The following is a 24,218-nucleotide window of genomic DNA, read 5'->3' as shown; positions in this document are numbered from 1 at the left end:
TTCCCTCAGGGTGGGTTCTGCTCATCACAGCAGCTGGCCTGTCCTCACATGGCTGGGACAGGGACCCCACGATGCCTCAGCCCGAAGCATAGAAACCCATCCCCCAGGAGTGATGGAGATTTACAGCCCAGGAGACTCCACAAGGAACAAGAGAAAATGACTCCTCCTCTCACACTGCCACTCTGGAAGGATCCAGGGGCCACCACAGTCAGTGGGCTGCCCTCCATGGACTCGTGGTTGGGCCCCACCAGGAGGGGAACCATGGACAAGCAACTGAGCCTGCACGGTGAGGCCCAGGTTGGAGCGTATCACAGCAGCCCACCACTGGAGGGGGCGTCCAGACACCCTGCTGAGGCCCACTGAATGGGTCCAGCTATTTAGTTTGTGAGACTGAGGAGCAGGGAGGACAGTCTGGAGTGCACATTGCCATCCCATACCCATGGTGAAGGACTTCAGCAAGTGGACTCTCGTGCATTCTAGGCTCTCCCAGCTCAAGACTGACTGACAAATCCTCGGGACTGGCACCATGTCTCTTGCCCCTTGACCCCCTGTGCCCAGAAACCCTAGCCCATGGGGTCCTCCTGAAGTGGCTACAAAGTCAGAGTAAACTGGGTCTCTCACGTAGGTGTCAAGTTGACCCTAGGTCTGGCAACCTGTATCCCTCTGGTGGTCCCACCTCCCTGCGTGGGTTCACCATCGCAGAGCCCAAGGTCCCTTTGGGAGGGGCCTGGGTCATTCTGGTGTCTGTCTGCTGTGGTCCTTCCCCCGGGGACCTGCCCATCCCCGTTCCTTGGTTCCAGATCTAGAACTGGCTTTGGTGCCAAACCTGGATGAGGGACCTTGACCTTTTTACTGGGGCAGTTGCCCTTGGCTTCAGTGTCGTTTTGGACTGTACCTTGGTTGGTTGCCTATCCATCGAGCCCCCAGGAGGGCATGTTGTATTGACCACCTGTCTTCTCTGTAGGTCCAGCCTCCTGGGTGGCAGCAGCCCTTGTCTTGGCCCCTGGCTCCTGGCCACTCAGTGCAACACCACGAGCTCTGCTGCAGTCCCTGGGCAGCGGAGACGGAGGGAGGGGAGTGTCGTCTCCTCCATCACCAGCCCCGGCGAGCCCAGCCTGTGTTACACAATGACTTTGCTCTCCTTGGTGGCAAGGCAGTAGGTGACCACCTCTTCCCGTGGTTCCTGGAGGGTCATGCTGGTAGTGATTTGGGTTGTGCAGCAGATCAGGGGCGGCCAGCTCCCCTGCTTCCTGGGATGGAAGGTACCTGTGATGAACGAATCCAGTCCCATGTGCTCCCTTGTGGGTGGGGGGGCACCAACTCTTTATAGGGTGAGGGGGCAGGGGATGGGCTGCTGCCGCAGGCTTAGAAGTTCAGAGACCTCTGGGGAATCTTGGTCGTCAGGGGCCTGCCTCCTGGTCTCCCTGGCCCTTGTGTCAGGGATGCAGGTTTTCCCAAGAAGACCTCCGATACCAGTGGGTCAGGCCTGCCTTGGTGGAATGTTCAGTGCCTTTTTGGTTCAGCCACTCCTGTTGAATCCTGGGCCAACGTTTGTCCACTTCCTGAAGCTTTGTCAGCTACCAGGAAGACCCTGGCATCCCGCCCAACCCCGCCTTGGTATTCACTGTTTTTCACCCTAGGCTGGTCATCCCCCAGCAGACAGCAAAGGAAAGAAGTCACTTCCCTCTATTCCTCCCATGATCCACATGCCTGGATCTTCTCACCTGCCAGGAAATTCCTCTCCCCCTGCCAGACCAGCAAAAGTTCTAGCAGCTGGGCTGTGGCCTTGAGCCCAGGGCTGAGTGCACAGGATGGCTCCTCATAACCAGTGGGACAGGGGATGTCAACCCCGTACAAAGGCTCCATCTCTCCACCTCTCCTTGGACCACTTCTGGGCCAGCCTTCTTGGGATGGGTCCTTGAGGCTGTTCCCACGAGTGGTGGGGGAGGTAGTTGGTGCCAGAGTCTGGCTGGGGACTCACCACCAAGGGGACAGGGAGCAGGAAGGGGTGGGCAGGGCATCCCCTCACCTGTAGTGTTGACCTGACAGTTCCTGCCAGCCTGTCAGGAGGTGCAGAGCACAGACAGTCATTGGAGACGTCCACAGTGGGCCCTAGTGCCTGGGCCCTCACAGTGCCTGAGGCTCACGATCACTACTGACCGAGCAGGAGAACTGACGAAAGGAATTGGTGCCTGAGCGGTGGCCGTGTGTACACACAGGACGCCAAGTGCTTTGCCTGGGTGGCTCCATGCTCTGCCCTGCACGCAGGCTGGTGGGAGGGGCTCTTGGTGTCTTTCGCATCAGACAACTGCTGGGTTGGGCAGGACAACTGCTTCCAGTGTGCTGGCCACCTGGTCATCTGCTAGCCCCGGTGTAAGCCCAGCCTGATGGGAGAGGGCAGGTCTGGGTGCCAGACCTCACAAGGCAAAGTGCATTCAAGTCCACGGACACCTGTCCTGCAAGAGGCTTCTCCACTGTGCAGGGCATCAGGTCTCCACTTACCCCTGTATCACTCAGGGCTGAGGTGTTCGGAGACTGGAGTGCATCTTCCAGGCAGACCTGTGAAGTGCAGAGCCTGAAACGAGGCAGAAGTTTGGGAGTGTGTACAGTGGGGAACCAAATACTGACTCACATCAAGAGACCATGGAAGGCTTTTTAGTTGGGAGGGCCGTCTGGACTGGGACTTGTAGGAGAGAGGGTCTCCTTGGATGGGAAATGGGGGAAGGGCCCCCAGAAGGATCAGACCCATGGAGGGAACTGAGCTCAGCTCTGTAGCTGGATCAAGGTCATGGGAAAGGGTCTAGGATACTAGACTGGGTCCGACTCAGAGGCGACTCTAAGGCATCTGCCCTATACCCTGCGTACAGCTGATCAGTGCCCTCACTTGCAGTTTAAAAGGAAAGCCATTGCTTCTCTCCCTGAGAAGAATTCATTGATTCAGTCATTTGGTTAGTCAATGATTGGACAAAACTTTGTGTGCCTCCCATAGACAGGGTCAGGCTGCAGGTAGACAAGAGGGGCACACAGGTGAGTCAGGCAATAACCAGCATGGCTCTTTCCAGGATGAGTGGCTCTGGCAGCTGCTGCCTGTCTTCGCTGAACTGGACATGGGCACTGTCTTCTGCAGGCTGACTTCTCCTGGCTTGTGTGCAGGTTTCCAATGGTTGTTACTGACTCCAGAAAGAGGTTTGGAGAGATGTCTTGAGAGTTATTGCCTGGATACTGGATGAAATGGTTAGATAGCATCACCAACTCAATGGACGTGAATTTTACCAAACTCTGGGAGATGGTGAAGGACAGGGAAGCCTGGCGTCCATGGGGCCACAAAAAGTCGGACACGATTTAGCGACCGAACACACACAGAGGTGAGGGCGTTGGGCCCAGGTTCTCCTGGCTCCCGGCAGAAGGTTGATTTGCCCCCTGTGGCACCAGTGTCCCCCAGGCTGAGCAGAGTGGCTGCTGCTGATGCATTGTGCAGAGAAGGAAGACGTGGTGCAGGTTTGCCCAGACCAGCTCCCCAGTGGCCTGAACTGTGGCAGCTTCAAGCGCCAGGAGGAGTTTGGCAGTGTGGGCCCCTCGCTTACTGCCTTTGAAGGAGTATTGCAGGCAGTGAAGACAAGATGATATGGGAGGCTGGCCTTGGCCTGTTGTATTGCCCACCTAGTGTTCCCAAATGGCACTTGGAGGAGGCTTTAGGAAAGGGGCCAGCTTCGCGTCTGAAATGAAACTAGAGTTTGACAGTAATGTGCTGCTTGCTCGTTGTGCCATCTGCTGGCCAGCTCGTCCAGCTTCACTTTTTTTTTTTTTTTAAACTGAAGTATATATAGGGCTTTCCTCATAGCTCAGTTAGTAAAGAATCCACCCTCAACACAGGAGACCCCAGTTCAATTCCTGGGTTGGAAAGACGCCCTGGAGAAGGGAAAAGCTACCCACTCCAATATTCTGGACTGGAGAGTTCCATGAACTGTATACTGTAGAGTTCATGGCGTCACAAAGAGTTGGACACCACTGAGTGACTCTCCCTCACTTTCACATAGTTGATTAACAATGTTGTGTCCATTTCTGGTGTACAGCAAGGTGATTCACTTTACATATATATATATATATATATATATATATATATATATATATATATACATACATACATATATATAAAACACTTCCAGATTCTTTTCCATTATAAGTTATTGCAGATATTGAATATAGTTCCCTGTTCTATACAGTAGGACCTTAATCATGTATTTTATACATTGTTGTTCTGTTTCTCAGTTGTATATGACTTTGTGACCCCATGGACTGCAGCACACCAGGCTTCCCTGTCTTTCATTCTCCCCAAGAGTTTGCTCAAACTCATGTTCACTGAGTCGGTGATGCCATCCAATTACCTCATCCTCTAGCACCCTCTTCTCCTTCTGTCTTCAGTATTTTCCAGCATCAAGGTCTTTTCCAGTAAGTTGGCTCTTCACATCAGGTGGCCAAAATATTGGAGCTTCAACTTTAGCATCAGTCCTTCCAATGGATATTCAGGGTTGATTTCTTTAGAATTGACTGACTTGGTCTCCTTGCTGTCCAAGGGACTCTCAAGACTCTTCTCCAGCACCACAGTACTACTGTTTTATACATAGTAGAGTGTATCTGTTAATCCCAAACTCCTAATTAATCCCTTCCCTCATTTTTCTGTTTTGGTAACCAAAAGTTTATTCTCTGAGTCTGTTTCTGCTTCGCAAATAATTTCATTTGTATCATCTTTTTGGATTCCACATATAATTAATATCATAGGACATTTGTCTTTCTCTTTCTGATACTCCACTCGGTATGATAATCTCTAGGTCCACTCATGTTTCTGCAAAAGGTATTACTTCAATATTTTTCATGGCTGAGTAGTATTCCTGTGTGTGTGTGTGTGTGTGTGTGTGTGTGTGTGTATACCATGTCTTCTTTGTCCGTTTATCTGTTGATGGACATTTACCTTGCTGCCATATCTTGGCTATTATAAATAGTGCTGCAATGAACATTGGGATGCATGTATCTTCTCAAACTAGAGTTTTTGTACTTTCCACGTATATATTCAGGAGTGGGATTTCTGGATCATATGGTAGTTCTGTTTGTAGTTGTTTGAGGAACCTCCATACTGTTCTTCACATTGAGTATACCAATTTACTTTTCCACCAACAGTGTACAAGGGTTCCCTTTTCTATGCACCCTCTCCAGCATTTAGTCTTTGTAGGTTTTTTGATGAAGGCCATTCTTTCCAGTGTAAGATGATACTTCATTGGAGTTTTTATTTGCATTTGTCTGATAATTAAGAACATTGAGCATCTTTTCATGTGCCTTTTGGCCATTTGTGTCTTTGGAGAAATGTCTATTCAGGTCTACTGACCATTTTTTGATTGGATGGTCTTTTTTTTTTTTTGCAGCTTCAGTTTTAGTTAAAAGTGGTTAGCAATAAGAGCTTCCATGGCAGAAAGCTCCAGGCAGTGCTTGGAGGGTGTGAATGTAAAAATGAGGTGCTAAACCTAATATGTAATACATAGTAAAGTATTTCATTTCCTTTTCCTCCTCTGACCATTTCTGCCTTCTTAATCCTTTTAACTTTCCCAAGGCATGGAGATGTCAGATACATAGCAATGGATATTAAAATGGATTCTTAACTCTCATTACCACAAAGATATAGCAACTGAATTTGCATGTTCCGTGCCTTGAGCCTATAGCAGGAGCCCAGGCATTGGCACAGAAGCCCATTGTTTGTATCCCATGGGTCCGTGAGGGTGGATGGCTCCTTTTTTGAGTGGATGTGTGTCCATGTAGCTCATAGGCTGGGCCAGTGCATAGGGCACACAGAAGGGCTGCCTATTTGTGCTCATGATGTGAATGACATAATCCAGAGCCTGGGCTTTTGGATCCAGGGACCTGGGTTTGGACATCAGCTCTTCTCCTGCTGTATAGCCTTGGCACTTGCTATCTCTGGGTGTCTCTCCTCTGTTGAAAACCAGGTAGCACAAGATGATGCTCGTGACACAGGGCTTTTCCAGGGCACAGCCTTGGACGTCATGATGTCTCCCACTGGGGCTGAGGGTCTGTCTTTGCTTCTACTTCTGCAGTTGGGAGGTTATTCCAGCCACACTGCCTATGAAGACTTTTCTTGATTCCCAGACTTGGTAAATTTCAGAATCCTCTAACAGTGTTCAAGGGACTCTAATGTGACCTTGGTGACATTCCCTTATGCTATCTGGAAGTTGTCAGTTGTGCATGTAGAAAATGAGATGGTTGGTCCAGAACAGGGATTCTCCAACCTTTGTGTCCATGGGATATCTGGCTGGCAGGTGGTGTGGGGTTCAGCCTCCCAAACAGATCAGAGGCAGGCTGCTCAGCTGAAGCGAGGCCTGCTCCCCAGCCCCCTTCTTCCTAATCTCTTCCTGGCCCACTCCTCATAGAGGCCCCCAAAAGGTGCCAGAGAACACAGTTTGAAAACTAGATCTGAGATTTCGGTGTACATTCAGATCCCTCAGTGATCTTGTCAAATGTGGCTTCTGATTCACATGTTCTGAGGTGGACCTGAGATTCTGTGCTTCTGAACAGATCCCAATTGATGCCTAAGTGTCTGGTCCATGGATAGCATTTTGAAAAGCAAGGGTATGATCATAGACTGCCTTTGACCTTTCACATCCTTTGGTTCAGACTTCTTACTGTTACTTTGATTGTGTCATAAAATTGTTGAATGAATGTTTCTATTAAGGGCAACATCTTCAACTATACAAATCTGGAAACTGACCTGGGATATGAAGGAGACAGAAAGTATTTGTTTCTCAACTGTGAGTGTCTGAAACATCTGTAAAATATTTTCTGAAGAACACAATTTGGGTTAAGAAGCTGTTGCACTTTGTTAAGAAGAGTTGCACTTTGGTTTGGTTGTAGTCTGGATCATACAGAAAGTGTTAGTCGATGACTTGTGTCCAACTCTGTGCGACCCCACTGAGTGTAATCTGCCAGGCTTCTCTGTCCATGGAATTTTCCAGGCAAGAATACTGGAGTGGGTAGCCATTCCTTTCTCCAGGGGATCTTCCCGACCTAGGGATTGCACCTGGGTCTTCTGCATTGCAGGCAGATTCTTTACCATCTGAGCCACAAGGTAAGCTAATGGACACTTTTCTAAGGGAATTTCTGACAGAAACAAGTGACCTGCTTTCAGACCCTGGCTGAGGCCTGTCTCCACACTGTATGTCTAAATGAAGGTTCAGAATTGTGGACAGCTGTTGGTGTGTCTGGCATCCATGTGCTTTTTTGATAATCTTAATGACATGGCATCTAGGAAGATACCTTCATGTAAGTGGCCTCCACCCTTTCTGTCCATTGCTGAGTTGAGTGCTCCAGGTTCAGAGTTGGTAGAGTGTTCTGTCTTCGGCACTCTGTTGGGACTCCTCTGGTGTGTGTCCAGAAGACCGGCTGCTTTGACAGACCATAGGGCTTTGCTTGTCAATCTTTGTCTGTTTCAATTCAGTAACATCATGGCTAAGGTGAAGAACCCACTTTAGCAAGGAGACAAAAGCGCAGTTGCTAGAGTAGCCAGTGTGTTGAAATGTCAGGTATCCTTTGTGGAATATGGCAGGAGAACAGTGTGTGCTCGGTGGCATTGCCAGAGCCCTTCATTAAGAAGGATGACCACTTTCCCATGGGGTGGAGGTGGCATGTGCACCATCTGAGGAAGCAATTGAGACTGAACACCAGGGGGGCTGGATCCAAACACAGAGGTGTTCCTTTGGTGGTCAGTCAGTGAAAAGAACAGTCCTGGGGATGTGTGTTCCCAGGACTTGTCAATGGGCTTCTTTAGCATCAGGCACCTGGGAAGCCCAGACAGAGTGTGCCCAACCGCCCCCTCCTCCAGACGCTGACAGTATGGCGACTGGGTGTGTGAGCACCTCCTTGTCTGGTGTGTGAGCACCTCCTTGGTGCCTGGCATTGGGTCTACAAGGGTGGAGAAGATGGGGAACTTGCTGACAAGCCCCAGACAGGTGGACAGAAAGGCGCAGCTCCTAGAATCTGGAATCTCTGAGGAGGGATGCCAGGGATGGTTGCTGGGGTTCATAGAGCTCAGTGTGTGTCTGGGGTACCGATCCAGAGTGCATTGCCTTCCCGTCACATCCCCAGAGCGTTTGGGTCACCGCAGGTACATGTGGAGGGCCTGTGCCTGAGCCTTCCTTGCACACCTTTGATGAAGCATGAGAGTCTTTTTTTCCAGCCACCTCTCTCCAACTCAGTTCCCCCTGGCATAAAATCAGCAGTTAGGAGTAGAGGAGTCTCAGATAGAATCCTTAAGAAGAAGTTTCTGGAAGAATACCCTGTCTGTCCAGTGCTTCCTGAGCTCTCTTAACCTGGGGCCTGTGCTGACACGACACAGGCAGTTTACTAATCCTTCTCCAGCCCCTCCCACCCAGGTCACCCTGGTAGCATAACCACGAATCCTAAAACACAGCTTTCCCCCAGGCAACCCCTGACTCCCACAACTTGGTGTTCGAGTGCCTGCAGCTCTCTGGCCTCATCTTGCCCGTCTGTCAAATGAGGTCAATGAAAACAGTTCTGGGCCCAGGATCAGCCGTCGCTCTCCATGCTTCTTGGGGCTCTGACCCCTACCACAGGCCTTCCTCCCTTCCTCGCAGCAGCACTTCCCCCTGTCTCCCCGATGGTCATGGACTCGCCTCCACTCCCGCAGCCTGCTCCCAGTGTGCCCAGCCCTCCACACTGCTGCTCACAGCGATTCCTCCCTCCTCACTTCCCATGTCCTTCTGAAGCCTCCGAGGCTGACTTCAGGACTGTTCCTTCCTCCCCACAACTTCCAGAACCCTCTCCATAGTACTCGTTTTGTGAAAGGATACCTTGGGCGGTTTCTGTGTGTATGTGTTTGTGTGTGTGTGTGCATGTGTGTGAAACCTTCCAGAACCCTCTGTATAGTACTCCTTTTGTGCAAGGTTACCTGGGGTGGTTTCTGTTTCTGTTTCTGTGTGTGTGCGTGTGCACATGTGCACGCATGCACTGTTACCCCAGCTAGACGGCAATCCCTCTGAGGATAAAGACCCCACCCAGTTTACTTTGGTACTGTCCCCAGAGATGCTTCTGCCAGAGGAGACACTGACTAGGTGCTGACTGTTGGCTTCGAGTCATTTCAGTTCAGTTCAGTTCAGTCGCTCAGTCGCTCATTCGTGTCCAACTCTTTGCGACCCCATGAACCACAGTACACCAGGCCTCCCTGTCCATCACCAACTCCCAGAGTCCACCCAAACCCATGTCCATGGAGTCGGTGATACCATCCAACCATCTCATCCTCTGTCATCCCCTTCTCCTCCTGCCCTCAATCTTTCCCAGCATTAGGGGCTTTTCAAATGAGTCAGCTTTTCACATCAGGTGGCCAAAGTATTAGTGTTTCAGCTTCAACATCAATCCTTTCAATGAACACCCAGGACTGATCTCCTTTAGGATGGACTGGTTGGATCTCCTTGCAGTCCAAGGGACTCTCAAGAGTCTTCTCCAACACCACAGTTCAAAAGCATCAATTCTTCTGCATTCAGCTTTCTTTATATTCGAGTCACTTGGCACTCATCACCTCTGTTGTATGATTCTGGATTCGGCAGGTGATGAGATGGGCCCTGCCCAGGCATCAGTGTGTGCGAGGCGGGTAAGCAAGGCAAGTACGTCAGTAATCTCATTGGATGCAGGACCACTCTCTGTAGAAACATCTGAAGTGTGAGGATGCCTCTCCCTGTGAGAAGAGGGAGGCAGGCTCTGAGTGGCACACTGCAGAGTGGGTGGGGTGTGGATGGTAGCGAGACAGGAGTCCACCCCCAGGGGCAGTCCTGACCCCTGCACTAGTGACCTGCTCCCTGTCCCCATAGAGGGTGGGGCCTGGAACATGGGACATTGGAGGTCATTTCAAGCTCAGCACACACTGGATGCTATGACTGTACCATCCGGGAATTCAGTGTTGACAGACTCAGAGGGTTGTCTTTGTCTTTGTCTTTTTGGTTTCTGCCTTACTTGACTCGATTCTGTGCTGGCCTGGCATGGTTCTTCTCTGATGTTGGCTCAAGAAGCCTGCCTACCCTGAACTGCTTCCTCTTCCTGCCACTCAGTGTCTACCCAACATCATGCCAGGTTTCTCACCTCAGTGGAGAAAAGACAGCTCCATACATTGGGTCCTTGTGTGGTGTCCCAGCTCAGGCTGTCTTTCCATTTCTTAGGTCACATGCTAGTCACTCACTCCCAGGTACTTTTTATTTTTTATTTTTTGAGCCCTCAGTAAACGTAGATGTCTTTTTAATTTTTATTTATTTACTTTGGCCTTGCTCTGAGGCATGTGGAATCTTAGTTCCCTGGCCAGGGATCGAACCCATTTCCCTGCAGTGGAAGCAAGGAGTCTTAACCACTAGACCACCAGGGAAGTCCCACTCCCAGGTACTTTTGCATTCTGGTTATCTGGAATTCATCCTGATGCCTTATCCTTGCTTCTGGTTAGACACCCTCCTCCCTTCTGCCTTGTTATCTGAGTCATAAGCCTTTTCTCGGTGTTTGGTTTCCCTTCTGTAAGTCTCTGGACCAGACAGAGATGAACAGCAAAGCTAATGAAGTTTAAGATTAAGCTTCAGAGTCATTGGAATTTCCAGGCCTGGAAGGGGCCCTAGCATTATGATATATGCCAGAGTCTGGTTTGTAAAATCAACGAAAGGTGGTTTAGCCACAGTTGGCTCAGGGCATCTCTGTGTCCATTCTGCTGCCTCCATCCCTCTTGCTCTTGTATTGGGTGGCTATACAGTGACCATGGGCATATTCGGAATCTGGCTAAGGGGAGACTAAATCAGGAGAAAGTAGTTTGGATTTCGAGAAACATATTTTAGGGGCTCCCAAACAATTCTGTACACATTCAAGTTATTCCTAGCTGTCCTGTATTGAAATAGCTTCCAGGAATACTCAAACTTACCATGCCTCTTTGCAGTATCAGGACAAGAGGTGAGAGGCTGAAGGGAACATTGTGATGTTACTGTGCTTCACAGCACTAGGTACCAGAAGAACGCTGACAGTGAGGGAGCATCACAGGTCACACTATATGGAGCTAGAAGCTAGTCTATGGGAAAGTCTTTCAGTCATGATCAGATATGTAAAGCCAATGAACATAAGTTCTGTCCTGTCAGGAATATACTCAGTGTGCAGTGGATGCAATTATAAACACAAGATATATTTATATTCCCCTTTGGATGGGGCTTGTGTGAAAAGATGTTCTTCAGAATTCCTGACATTGTGGGCACAGACATGAAACAAGACCCCAGACACTGAGGGGGGTGTGCAGATGAATTAATGTAGCAGGCCTGAGACTGCTGTTCATAGAAAGGGCTGCTTATAAGAGTGGCCTTCTGCTGGCGTCTAGCATCGTGGCTCTCAGAATGTCCCCAGTTAACAGAAAACTGTGCACAGACCATTTACACACTGTGCTTTATGCCAAACTCCATTTTCCTTCTGGGAGACTGGGATTCTGGTGCACAGTAGGCAGATGCTGTCTATGTGACCAGCCCTGAAGAAAAGCTGTGGGCTCCGAATCTGGGCTGCCCTGGGCAGAAACATTGCACATCTGTCAGTACATTTTCCTTGCTGAGGGAAGGGTATCCTCTCTGTAGCCCCACATGGGAGGGAGAGAGCATAAGGAAGTCTGCACATGGATTCTTCCAGGCTCTGCCTGTCTTTCTCCCTGTGATTCACCTTTGCGTCCTTACTGCACTGCTGTACTTATATCTTAGCTGTGAGTGCGACTGTATCGTGAGTCCTCTGAGTCTCCAAAATCACTGCAGATGGTGATTACAGCCATGAAATTAAAAGACGCCTACTCCTTAGAAGGAAAGTTATGACCAACCTAGACAGCATATTAAAAAGCAAAGACATTACTACATTACATAGTCAAGGCTATGGTTTTTCCAGTGGTCATGTATGGATGTGAGAGTTGGACTGTGAAGAAAGCTGAGTGCTGAAGAATTGATGCTTTTGAACTGTGGTGTTGGAGAAGACTCTTGAGAGTCCCTTGGACTGCAAGGAGATCCAACCAATCCATCCTAAAGGAGATCAGCCCTGGGTGTTCTTTGGAAGGAATGATGCTGAAGCTGAAACTCCAGTACTTTGGCCACCTCATGCGAAGAGTTGACTCATTGGAAAAGACTCTGATGCTGGGAGGGGTTGGGGGCAGGAGGAGAAGGGGACGACAGAGGATGAGATGGCTGGATGGCATCACCGACTCGATGGACATGAGTTTGAGTGAACTCCGGGAGTTGGTGATGGACAGGGAGGCCTGGCATGCTGCAGTTCATGGGGTCGCAAAGAGTTGGACACAACTGAGCGACTGAACTGAACTGAACGTAGAGTACCATGAATATTGGTGAAAAAAAATAATGACGCATTTTGGTGGGGCAGTCAACCAGTACCATGCAAATCTCAAACCACTAAAATATTAAACAAGTAATGAATGTTTATATTGAATATAAATATAAATGAACATTTCCCTTGTTTCTTCAAAACAAGCTTTAGATGCTATTTTTCTTGGACTTAAAGACATGGAAATGAAAATATTTTTAGTATTAGGTTATCAATAGAAGGTACTCATATCTTGCTTGTAGTGGCAGTTACACAGCTTACTGTGTTTGTAAAAATTTAGCAGTGTACACAGAAAATAGTGAATTTTACTCCATGTAACTTATGCCCCACAAATAAGTAAAACAATAGGTTATCTTTAGAGGATGGTCGGCTGTCCAGAAGTAACTACCACTGCTAACTGCAAATTTTATGCATGTAAGACTGTTTATCAGCTTAAATACAGTATTTCACATAATCCCCTCAATGAGCCTGACACCGTCATTAATTCCCATTTACAGATAAAATAATAGATGCTTGGAGATGTAATGTGCACAGTGGCACAGCTGGTAATCAGCTGGTCTGCAACGGGAACCCAGCTCTCACGCCATGTACCTGCACCACTCTACACATGTCTGTCCAGAGGGTCCATTGCAGATGCCGTACTCCATCCTGCTGGAGACCCTTGGCCTCTGCAGGGAGAATCTGGGGTGAACTCACTTCAAGTCTCTGCTCAACCAGGTGTTTGGGTCAGTCTTCATGCCCTAGTGATGCCAAGGGCACCAAAGGCAGCAGCCTCACACTCCCTGCCCACGTTCCCACCTACTTCTCCCAGAGGAGCCTCAGTGGATGATGCCCCAGTGTCCACCCGGTCACGTTCTGACTAACCATCTGCCCACAGATGGACCCACCCCATCGGAAGCACAAAACTAGAAGCGGTTGATCTAACTAGTATGGACCAGCCTCTATTACTCCATTTCCACCAAAGAATTCATCCCTGGTGCACCCTTTAATCTCCCGAGCCATGCTCAGCCACAGTTCCAGCAACTTCTTTGTGGGACTGAACCTCATCTGAGGCAACTTAGGACACAGGAGTGACATGTAAAATCACGATTTGCTTGCTGGTGTATAGGCTCAAGAAACCCTGGAGTTCTACCTGTGGGAAGGATGAAAGCACATCCATGCAAGGAACAAGGAGGGCAGCCTACCGAGTTGGGGGAGCAGTGGACAGGAGGCCGCTGGCCACCGGAAGTCCCCTCATTGGCCTTCAGTCACCTGCTGCTCAGACACAAAACACAGCAGCAGAGTGGGAGGGGCAGTGAAGTGAGCCCATGCACCTGCCAGGAGCTAGAAAGGGGAGCAGGCACTGGGGGTAGGGATAGCGGTTGCTGGGGGCAGAATCCAGAGAAGGGCAAAGGACCCCAGGAAGGGCCAAGCTCGGGAGAAGGCCCAGGCATCCTGGGAAGGTTATGAGAGAAGGGGGCTCTGGGCCTGGGGAGGGACGAGGAGTGCTGGCCGGTGGGCTATGGGTTTCTGAAGAAAGACACTGGGTTTCTCCAGTGTCTGGAGAAAGCTGCAGAGTGTGGGGTCAGAAGAGGATGCAGGGGTGTGGTGGGGAGTAGGGGCAATAAGTAGATTTCAGAGATGGGGAGAGGGCCTCGGGGCTTGGGGGAGGGGAGAGTGCTCCAAGGAAGAGAGGGGGGTCCAGGCAGAGGGCTCAGGATCACAGATCAGAATGGAGCCACAGGGTCTTGGAAAGAACATGGAATCCTGGAGATTTCTGAGAGGACTCTGGGGGTCCAAGGAGGGCAATGGGGTGCTGTGAAAGGATGCCAGGCTTAAGAGAGGGTGCTAGGGTCCTGAGAAGTGGAACGGGGTCCAGGGGAGGAGTGCACGGGGTGAGAGGTGGGGCATGGGATTGGGTTGTGGGCAAGGAATCTGGGGAGAGGCGCCGGGTCCAGGGAAGGAATTTGGAAACAAGGGAAAGGCAAGTGGTCCCAGAAAGAGGCGCAGGGTCTGAGATGGGGGCACGCAGAGTACGGGGAAGGATGCAGGACTGGGAGAGGGCTTGGGGTCCCGGGGAGCAACACAGAATCCATAGGAAGAGCTCAGGGTCCTGGGAAGAGACACAGATTCCAGGGACAAAAGCGGGGTCATGGGGCTGGGGCCTCAGGGGGCTGAGGCAGAGCTTTACCTGCTTTGGATGTAATCATCGTACAGGTCCCGGCAAATGTACCACAAGATCACGCAGAGGATGAGCAGGATAGCGAAGAGGAACAGAGCCATGAAGATGGCCTTGGTCCCCGGGGAGACCAGGGCCTGCATGGTGCCACTGAGGGGGTGCTGCGGGTCCTGAAGTAGGGACAGCGACGAGAGCGGTGCGGGCTGCCACCTGCACCCATGGAGAGACGCCCTGACAGGGAGGAAACTGCTGCAGGCCAGCACCCCTGGGGCACCTGCTCACTTGGGGCCAAGGGCGTGCCCGGTCTGGCGGAGACACCGGTCCCCTGAGGGAGAACGGTCAAGTGCTGCGGGCACCTCCCGAGGGGACCCGGGGTCTCCTGAGGAGAGAGACTGGGGAGAGGTGTGGGGTCTCCCCCGAGTTCCCTAGGGCGTCCCTGAGAACGATCCCACTCATCTCTCTGGCACTTCGGGGAAGGACACACTGGGGAGGTCATATCTAGTCCCAGCCCATCCCATCCCGTGCCCAACACTACACACTGACATTTGCCTGCACACACTGACCGGTTCCAGGGCCGTCACCATCCTTTGGTGGATCTTTAAGGAAAAGTGAAAGTCGCTCAGTCGTGTCTGACTCTGCCAGTCTCCTCCATCCATGGAAATCTTGAGGCAAGAACACTGGAATGGGTTGCAATTCCCTTCTTCAGGGGATTTTCCTCACCCTGGAATCGAACCCTGGTCTCCTGCATGGCAGGCAGATGCTTTACCATGATTCTGAGACACCAGAGAATGTCTGATCTCTAAGAAGGGAGGAGCCAAAAGTAGCTGTGACAGGCCAGGGCTGCTTGAACAAATCCCAAGCCTTCTCAAGGACCACCAGGGTGCACCCACCTGTGCCTGGGGTGAGCCAAGGCCCACTCTGGCGGCTTTGTCTCCACTGCAACCCACCCTCCCCCCCACCCCAACTCCTGCCCTCCTCTGCAGCCCACCAGTGGTTCTGGACCAGCAGCACCCCATCACCTGGATGCAGAGAAGAGAACCAAGATCACAGGCTCCACCCAGCTACACAGCGAGGATCTGCATATTAACGAGATCCCCAGAATGGGGAGGGGCGTCCCTGGTGGCTAAGATGGTACAGAATCTGCCTGCAATGCGAGAGACCCAGGTTCGATCGCTGGGTCTGGAAGATCCCCTGGACAAGGGAATGGCAACCCCAGAATTTCATGGACAGAGGAGACTGGCAGCTTCCATGGGTTTGCAGAGTCTGACACGACTGAGAGACTCACACTTTCACTTTCAGGAGGGGGAGGGGGCAAGTCACCACGTGTTCACTGCGCCTTGGGCTGTGGTCCTCTGCCTTGTAGAGTCTGTGACTGCAGGGTCATTGTGTCTTCCATGGTCAGGAATGGCTTCCCCAGTGGCTCCTGCGTGCCTGCCAAGTGGCTTCAGTTCCGTCCTGGGTTGGCAAGCGTTTCTTTAACCTCTACCGCCACCCAGTGGTGAATAATTCGCCTGCAATGCAGGAGCTGCAGGAGAGGAGGGTTTGATTCCTGGATCTGGAAAATTCCTTGCGGGAGGAAACGCAGAATTTCCTCCAGAATTCCTGCCTGGGAAATTCCATGGACAGAGGAGCCTGGTGGGCTACAGTCCATGAACGACTTAGCACGCACGCATATTCAGAAGTAATTGAGCCTGATTTCTTCAGTGGAGACTTCTGGAAGCTCCAGATAGTTACTCACCTAGCAAGAGTTGTTCTCAGTTCCTTAGGAGCGTGATTTCGTTCATTCTTGAGATGAAATTTTTTCATAACTGAAGAGCAAGGACCATGAAGGAAAAAAAAATGATCTTAATGGTTTAAAGGAAAACATAAGTTAGGACTTCTCTTCCCAGCCCCCACCCAAACTCCAAACCTCTGTTCTTGGTTTTCTCCTAATGTCTCAGGTGGAGACAGGCAATAAATACTGATTTCTGTGCTTTGTATGTCACCCCTGAAGTCTAGCCTGTTCTAGTGGGAGGAAGAAGTAGCGCTTCGCCCATGAGGTTGTCAGAAAACGTGATTGTCAGATTTGCAAGCACTGGCTGCACAGGCCAGATCACCTTTCACTCCCCTAGCTGCCAACACGCCATTTACCAGCCACCGTCAGGAGAGCATTGCTGTTGGAAGGAATGAGGCCACTTGCAGTTTGAGTGAGATCCTGCATGCTCAGTCTCTCAGTTGTGTCCTACTCTTTGTGACCCCATGGACCACAGCCGGCCAGGCTCTTCTGTCCATGGGATTTCCCAGGCAAGAATACTAGAGAGGGTTGTAATTTTCTCCTCCAGAGGTTCTTCCTGACCCACGGATTGAACCCTCATCTCCTGCATTGCAGGCAGATTGCTTACCGCTGAGCCATGTTGTGAAATATCTCTGAATGGGAATATCTCTGAACAGACTTAGGTCAGTTCAAGTAAGGAGTGTTTCCCCATGGTCTTTGCTGCTAAATTCTTTAACTTGTCACTGCTCTGAGTTAATGTACCATGATTTCTGTGCTGAATCTTTTCCTACATTGATAGCAACTTTCCTTCCTCAGCATAGGCCAGGCCAGCAAGACCATCCAGTCTGTAAAATATTAGGCACCTACTGTGTATTGGTATCTAGGGGGTAAGGCAGTCAAGGCAGCAATCAGTAAGACAGAAACCAGGATGAGAGTCTAGTGGAGGCCCTAGAACAGCATGCAGATGCCTAGGGCAGAGGCAGGTGTGGGGTTTGCCTACTCAGATCTGAGCAAGGTTCAGAAGAGAGACTGAAGAGTGAAATCAGGTATGAATGGCGGAACGGGAGGAGGCTTCATGGAAGAGCTAACAGTAGGAGAGAGAGAAGAAGGTCACTACATGCACCGCTAACCCAGAAGTGTGAAGTGCAGTCCTATGTGAGAAGTCCCAATAGGGTCATTCTGTGGCCAGAACAGAAGTTTGTGGCACAGGGCAAGACAAAAGGAATACACAAATGCAGATGCTGGTGGGGTCTCGGTGGCTATTAAAAATGAATGAAGCTGCCCAGATGCAGGAGAAACACCAGCCCAGCACAGGGGCCAAGTGTTGTCAGTGCTTCCTCTCTTTTTTAAATTGAGCTGTAAATCCAGAGTTCGATTTGCCTCTCCGAATTTTAAATGGCTGGCAACCGTTGCGGATTTTCTAAAAGCATCCTTTCTCTCATACTGACATGTCTCCCAGCCCCGTTCCCCCACATATGACTCCCTCTGCTTTTCTCTGCTCTCCTTTCCCAGGGTCACACAGTGCCCAGCCAAGATGGTACCTGTGGGTAACAGGCAGTGGGTGGGAAAGGGTGAAGGGAAGAGAAAGGGCCATGGTGATGGAAGCTACCAAGTTCAGTTACTCTCCAGAGAGGTAAGCCATAAGTTCCTGGTAGGTGCTCTTTCTCTCTACCAGTCAGAAATAGCACCCATGAGACCAACATGAGCAACTGATCTACCAATTGTATTGACATATATTTTACATACCAAAGATTTTACTCTTCACTCATTTTCAGTATATTATTGAATGCATCTTAGTGTTCAGTTTGGTGTTTGCTGTAAGTTTTTCTTTATATATACCCTAATCAGGTTGAGGAATTATGCTTCTATTATTAGCTCATTGAATGAATGAGTGAGCGAGTGAAGTCACTGAGTCATGTCTGACTCTTTGTGACCCTGTGGACTGTAGCCTACCAGGCTCCTCTGTCCATGGGATTCTCCAGGCAAGAATACTGGAGTAGGTTGCCATTTCCTTCTCCAGGGGATCTTCCCAACCCAGGGATTGAACCCAGGTCTCCAGCATTGTAGGCAGACGCTTTAACCTCTGAGCCACCAGGGAAGCCCATAGTTTTTATTTAAAAAGGCTGTTGAATTTCACCGATTGCTTTTCCTATATATATTCAGGTAATCCTGTGGTTTTTGTCCTTTCTTCTATTAATATTATACATGACATTAATTGACTTTCACATGTTAAAACAGCTGCATATCTGGGATAAACCCAACTTGACTACGGTGTATCATCCCTCTTATGTGGTGCAGGATCCAGTTTAATAGCATATTGTTGAGCATTTTGTACATTTGTCATGGTCTATTGTTGTCTTTCCTTGTGATGACTTTATTCAGTTTGGCATATAATACTGGCTGTGTAAAGTGTTTCCCCTCTCTTTAACATTTTGGTACAGTGTGAGGATCAGTGTTCATTCTTTTACTGTTTGGTAGAATTCAAAATTAAAGCCATCTGAACTTGGGCTTTTCTTTGTGGAAAGAATTTTTATATAATAATTCAAAATTCTTACTTTTAAAAAAAATTATTTATTTTATTTGTGGCCATGCTCAGTCTTTGTTGCTGCACACAGGCTTTCTCTAGTGGCAGCTAGTGGAGAGTACTCTCTTGTTTCAGAGCACGGGCTCTAGGGTTCATGGGCTTCAGTAGTTGCTCCATGGCACGTTAAATCTTCCAAGACCAGAGATCAAACCCGTGTTCCCCACTGTGGCAGGCAGATTCCTAACCATTGAACAACCAGAGACATCCCCGAAATCCTGTCTTTTAAGTTTTATTTAGATATTCTACTTCTTCTAAAATATTCTTTGAAATATGTCTATTGATACAAATTCATATAGCACAAAATTTGTCCATTTAAAGTGTAAAATGCAGTCATTGTTAATGTGTTTGGAGAGTCAGACAAGCATAACCACAATCCGTTTTAGAAAATATCTAGCACACCAGTAAGAACCCAGGTGGATGAACATTCACAGACACTGTATCCACCACCACCTCCCCCTGGCCCACCCCAGCCTTGTGTGTGTGTGTGTTCAGTCACTCAGTCATGTCTGACTCTTTGCAACCCCGTGGGCTGCAGCCTGCCAGGCCCTCCTGTCCACAGGATTTCCCAGGCAAGAATACTGGAGTGGGTAGCCATATCCTTCTCCAGGGGATCTTCCCAAGCCAGGAATCGAACCCGTGTCTTCCACTGTGCCATGTGGGAAGCCTCCAGCCTTAGGTAACCATTAATTCTCTTTCCTTATCTGTAGATTTCCCTATTCTGGATATTTCATATAAATGGAATCATAATATGTGGTCTTTGGTGGCTGGCTTCCTTCACCTAGGATGATGTTTTTGAGGTTCACCCACAGTCTTTTTTCATTTTGCTTTTCATGCATTTGGTGTCACATCTACGAATCCATTGCTGAAATCCAACATCATAAAAATGTACCTCTGCATTTTCTTCTGAGAGTTTTAATGGCTCAAGTCTGGAAATTGATCAAAGGGCTGCGACTCTCTGTTTTTGTGATTCAGAGTAGACTTTGGATCATTTGACCTGTGACATCTCTGCTTATACAGACCAAGTAAGAACTTATTGGGCTTCCTAACTTTTACTTCTAGGAAGATCATGAGCAACTAGATAAACCCATAGAGCTGCCCAAGTCAGCCTGTTGTGATTGTGCTTTGACTCTTCTCTCCATTACTGTAACCAGGCCCACCTGGCCCTTGGTGGTTGTGTGCTCCCACTTGGCTCCTGCCATCTGGGGATCTAAATACTCCACTGTATTTAGGTTTCCCAGTTCAGTGACTGCAGTTCCTACTGTGAGTTCTGGCCTGCAGAGAAGAGCAATCACAGAGTTCTTCAAGGGTGCTAGGGCTCCCCTCACAGTCTTGGGAAATGTATGTCTTCAGGATTCTCCCAGTATGAATGAGTAGGTCTTAAATGACAAATCCACACTAATGGTCAAATCTCTGTAAACCTCTGAATGCCTTCCTCTGTATTAAACCAAGGCAGGGCTGACATTTCCAGCTCACTCACTGTGGGCCAACTTTTGGTCCATAGTTCAGCCTACCAAACTAATAAAAGCCCTTTATCACTCCCTGAGTTGCAATACTAAATGCAGAATGTATGCTTAGTGAATCATTTTGGCCTGATCTAGCGTTATGTGGGGAGGCTGATCCCACTGGGGGTCAAGAGGCTGCTTCTAACTGAAAGTGGGGAGGATACTTCTCCTGGCAAGGATAACTCACCAGACTTGATGGGCTCAGTGTCCCCAGCTTCATCAGGGTCTTCCCACACAGCTCTATCACAGTGTACAGAATCCCATTCTTTCCAAGTCAGTGCCCTCATCTTAAAAGGAAACACCTTAGTGGCAGAATTTAACTTCTAGTCTAATTCAACCAGTTGCAGGATGTGCATTTGCATATGATCCTTAGCAATCTTAACCCTGTATCTACAGGAGATAAGTGTCTCCTTATGGATACACATAGAATCTTTTACGTCTTTAACTGTAAACTGAGCTACTCCTTTTCTTTAACCACTCTTTCCAACTACATTGGGAGCTACCAGAAAGCTCATTATACCTATTGGTGTTATAAAAATGTTCAAAAGTATCATATACACAGTCACAGAACACCTTGCACCCAGAACTTCTTTTAAGTGGTTCATCAGGCATATCCAAAGCAGATATTTTGCATATATGTATTGCCATAGACTATCAATGCTGTCTTTACTACAGAGTCATTAGCACCTTTAACCCTAATCAGATTACAGAGCTAATTCTAGAAACCACGGAACCAATTGAGAAAACTCATTTTTTTAATTGAAGTATAGTGGCTATACAGAACTATATGTTACAGACGTACAATATAGTGATTTACAACTTTAAAGGTTATATTCCATTTATAGCTATTACAAAATATTGGATATATTCCCCATGTTTTGCAATATATCCTTGGGGCTTATTTTATACATAATCATTTGTACCTCTTTTTCCCCTATTCCTATCTTGCCCCTTCCGCCTTCCCTTTCCCAACTGGTAACCATTAGTTTGTTCTCTGTGTCTGAGTCAGCTACTTATCTGTTAATATTCAGTTGTTGTTCAGTTGCTCAGTCCTGTCCGACTCTTTGTGACCCCATGGACTGCAGAATGGCAGGCTTTCCAGTCCTTCACCATCTCCCAGAACTTGCTCAAACTCATGCCTATTGAGTTGGTGATGCCATCCAACCATCTCACCTTTTGTCCTCCCCTTCTCCTGCCTTCAATCTTTCCCAACATCAGGGTCTTTTCGAATGAGTCAGTTCTTTGCATCAGTAGCCAACGTATTCAGAGAAGGCAGTGGCACCCCACTCCAGTACTATTGCCTGGAAAATCCCGTGGATGGAGGAGCCTGGTAGGCTGCAGTCCACGGGGTCACTAAGAGTCCGACACGACTGAGCGACTTCACTTTCACTTTTCACTTTCATGCATTGGAGAAGGAAATGGCAACCCATTCTAGTGTTCTTGCCTGGAGAATCCCAGGGACGGGGGAGCCTGGTGGGCTGCCGTCTATGGGGTCGCACAGAGTCGGACACGACTGAAGCGACTTAGCAGCAGCAGCAGCAGCAGCCAACGTATTGGAGTTTCAGCTTTAGCATCAGTCCTTCCAATAAATATTCAGGACTGATTTCCTTTAGGATGGACTAGTTGAATTTCCTTGCAGTCCAAGGGACTCTTCTCCAACACCACATCTTCTCCAACACCACAGTTCTAAAGCATCAGTTCTTCAGTGCTCAGCCTTCTTTACAGTCCAACTCTCACATCCATACATGACTACTTGAAAAACCATAGCTTTGACTAGTCGGACCTTTGTCAGCAAAGCAATGTCTCTGCTTTTTAATATGCTGTCTAGGTTGGTCATAGTTTTTCTTCCAAGGAGCAAGCGTCTTTTAATTTCATGGCTGCAGTCACCATCTGCAGTGATTTTGGAGCCCAAGAAAATAAAGTCTGTCACTGTTTCGATTGTTTCCGCATCTATTTGCCATGAAGTGATGAGACCAGATGCCATGATCTTAATTTTTTGAATCTTGAATTTTAAGCCAGCTTTTTCATACTCCTCTTTTACCTCCATCAAGAGGCTCTTTAGTTCTTGTTTGTTTTCTGCCATAAGGGTGCTGTCATCTGCATATCTGAGGTTATTAGTCTGTTTTATTTTTTAAATTCAACATCTAAGTGAGATCATACAGTATTTGTCTTTCTCTGTATGACTCATTCAACTTAGCTTATTGCCCTCCAAGTCCATCCATGTTGCTGCAAATGGCAAAATGTCATTCATTTTTATGGCTGTGTCGTATTCCATTATGTATACATATGTCTGTATGTGTGTGTGCCACACCTTATTTATCCATTCATTCATTGATGGACACTTAGATTGCTTCCATATCTTGACAATTGTAAATAATTCTACCATGAACATTGGGGTGCATGTACCTTTTCTAACTAGTGTTTTTGTTTTTATCAGATATATACCCAGGAATGGAATTGCTGGGTCACATAGCTCAATTTCAGTTTTCTGAGAAACGTCCCTACTATTTTCCACAGTGACTGCACCAATTTACATTCCCACCAACAGTGCACAAAGATTCCCTTTTTGCCACATCCTTGCTACCATTTGTTATTTGTGCTCTTTTTGATGATAGCCATTATCATAGGTATGAGGTGACATCTCATTGTGATTTTGATTTGCATTTCCTTGATGGGTTAGTGATGTTGAGCATCTTTTCATGTGCCTGTTAGCCATCTGTATATCTACTTTGGAAAAGTTTCTATTCAGTTTTTCTCCCCATTTTTAAAGTGATTTGGTTTTCTGACATTGTGTTTTTGAGCTATTTATATATGTTGGATATTAACCCCAAATCAGTCATTTGAAATATTTTCTCTTATTCAGTAGTTTCTTTCCATTTTTCAGTGGTTTCTTTTGCTGTGCAAGAGCTTTTAGGTTTAATTAGGTCCCTGTGCTATGCTAAGTCGCTTCAGTCATGTCTGACTTTTTGCAACCCAATGAAATGTAGCCCGCCAAGTTTCATGGAATTCTCTGGGCAAGAATACTGGAGGGGGTTGCTGTGCCCTTCTCCAGGGTATCTTCCTGACCCAGGGGTTGAACCTTCATCTCTTATGTCTTCTGCATTAGCAGGAAAATTCTTTACCAGTAGTGCCACCTGGGAAGACCATTTGTTTATTTTTGCTTTTATTTCCTCGATTTTAAGAGATAGATCCAAAAATAATGCTGTTGTGATTTATGTTAAAGAGTGTTCTCCCCGTGCTTTCATCCAGAAGTTTTACATATTCAACCTTATGTGTAGGTCTTAAATCCATTTTGAGTTTGTTTTTGTATATACTGTTAGATAATGTTCTAATTTCATTCTTTTACATGCAGCTATCCAGTTTTCCCAAACTGCTTACTGGAGAGACTCTCTTTTCTCCACTGCATACTGTATTCTTGCCTGTTTGTTGTAGATTAATTGGCCATAGGTTCATAAGCATGTTTCTATGATTTCTATCCTATTTCCTTGATCTGTAGGTCTGTTTTTGTGCCAGTACCATACTGTTTTGATTACTATAGCTTTGTAGTATAGTCTAAGGTCAAGAAGCTTGATTCCTCCAGCTCCATTCTTTTTCTCTTTTTCCTTTATGGACAGTGTCTGGTCTTTGTTCCAGCACATGGGATCTTTGATATTCATTGAGGCATGTGGGATCCTCAGGTGTGGCATTCAGAATCCTCAGTTTCAACACATGGGATCTCTTTAGATACAGCATGCAGGGTCTTCAGCTGTAGCATATGAACTCTAAGTTGTGGCATGTGAATCTCAGTTGCAGCATGGTAATCCTTAGTTGCTGCATGTG

The sequence above is a fragment of the Bos grunniens genome, chromosome X (assembly GCF_055505025.1).
Source record: "Bos grunniens cultivar Pamir isolate PY7600 chromosome X, Bosgru_T2T1.0, whole genome shotgun sequence".
Lineage (NCBI taxonomy): Eukaryota > Metazoa > Chordata > Mammalia > Artiodactyla > Bovidae > Bos > Bos grunniens.
This window is presented reverse-complemented; position numbering follows the sequence as displayed.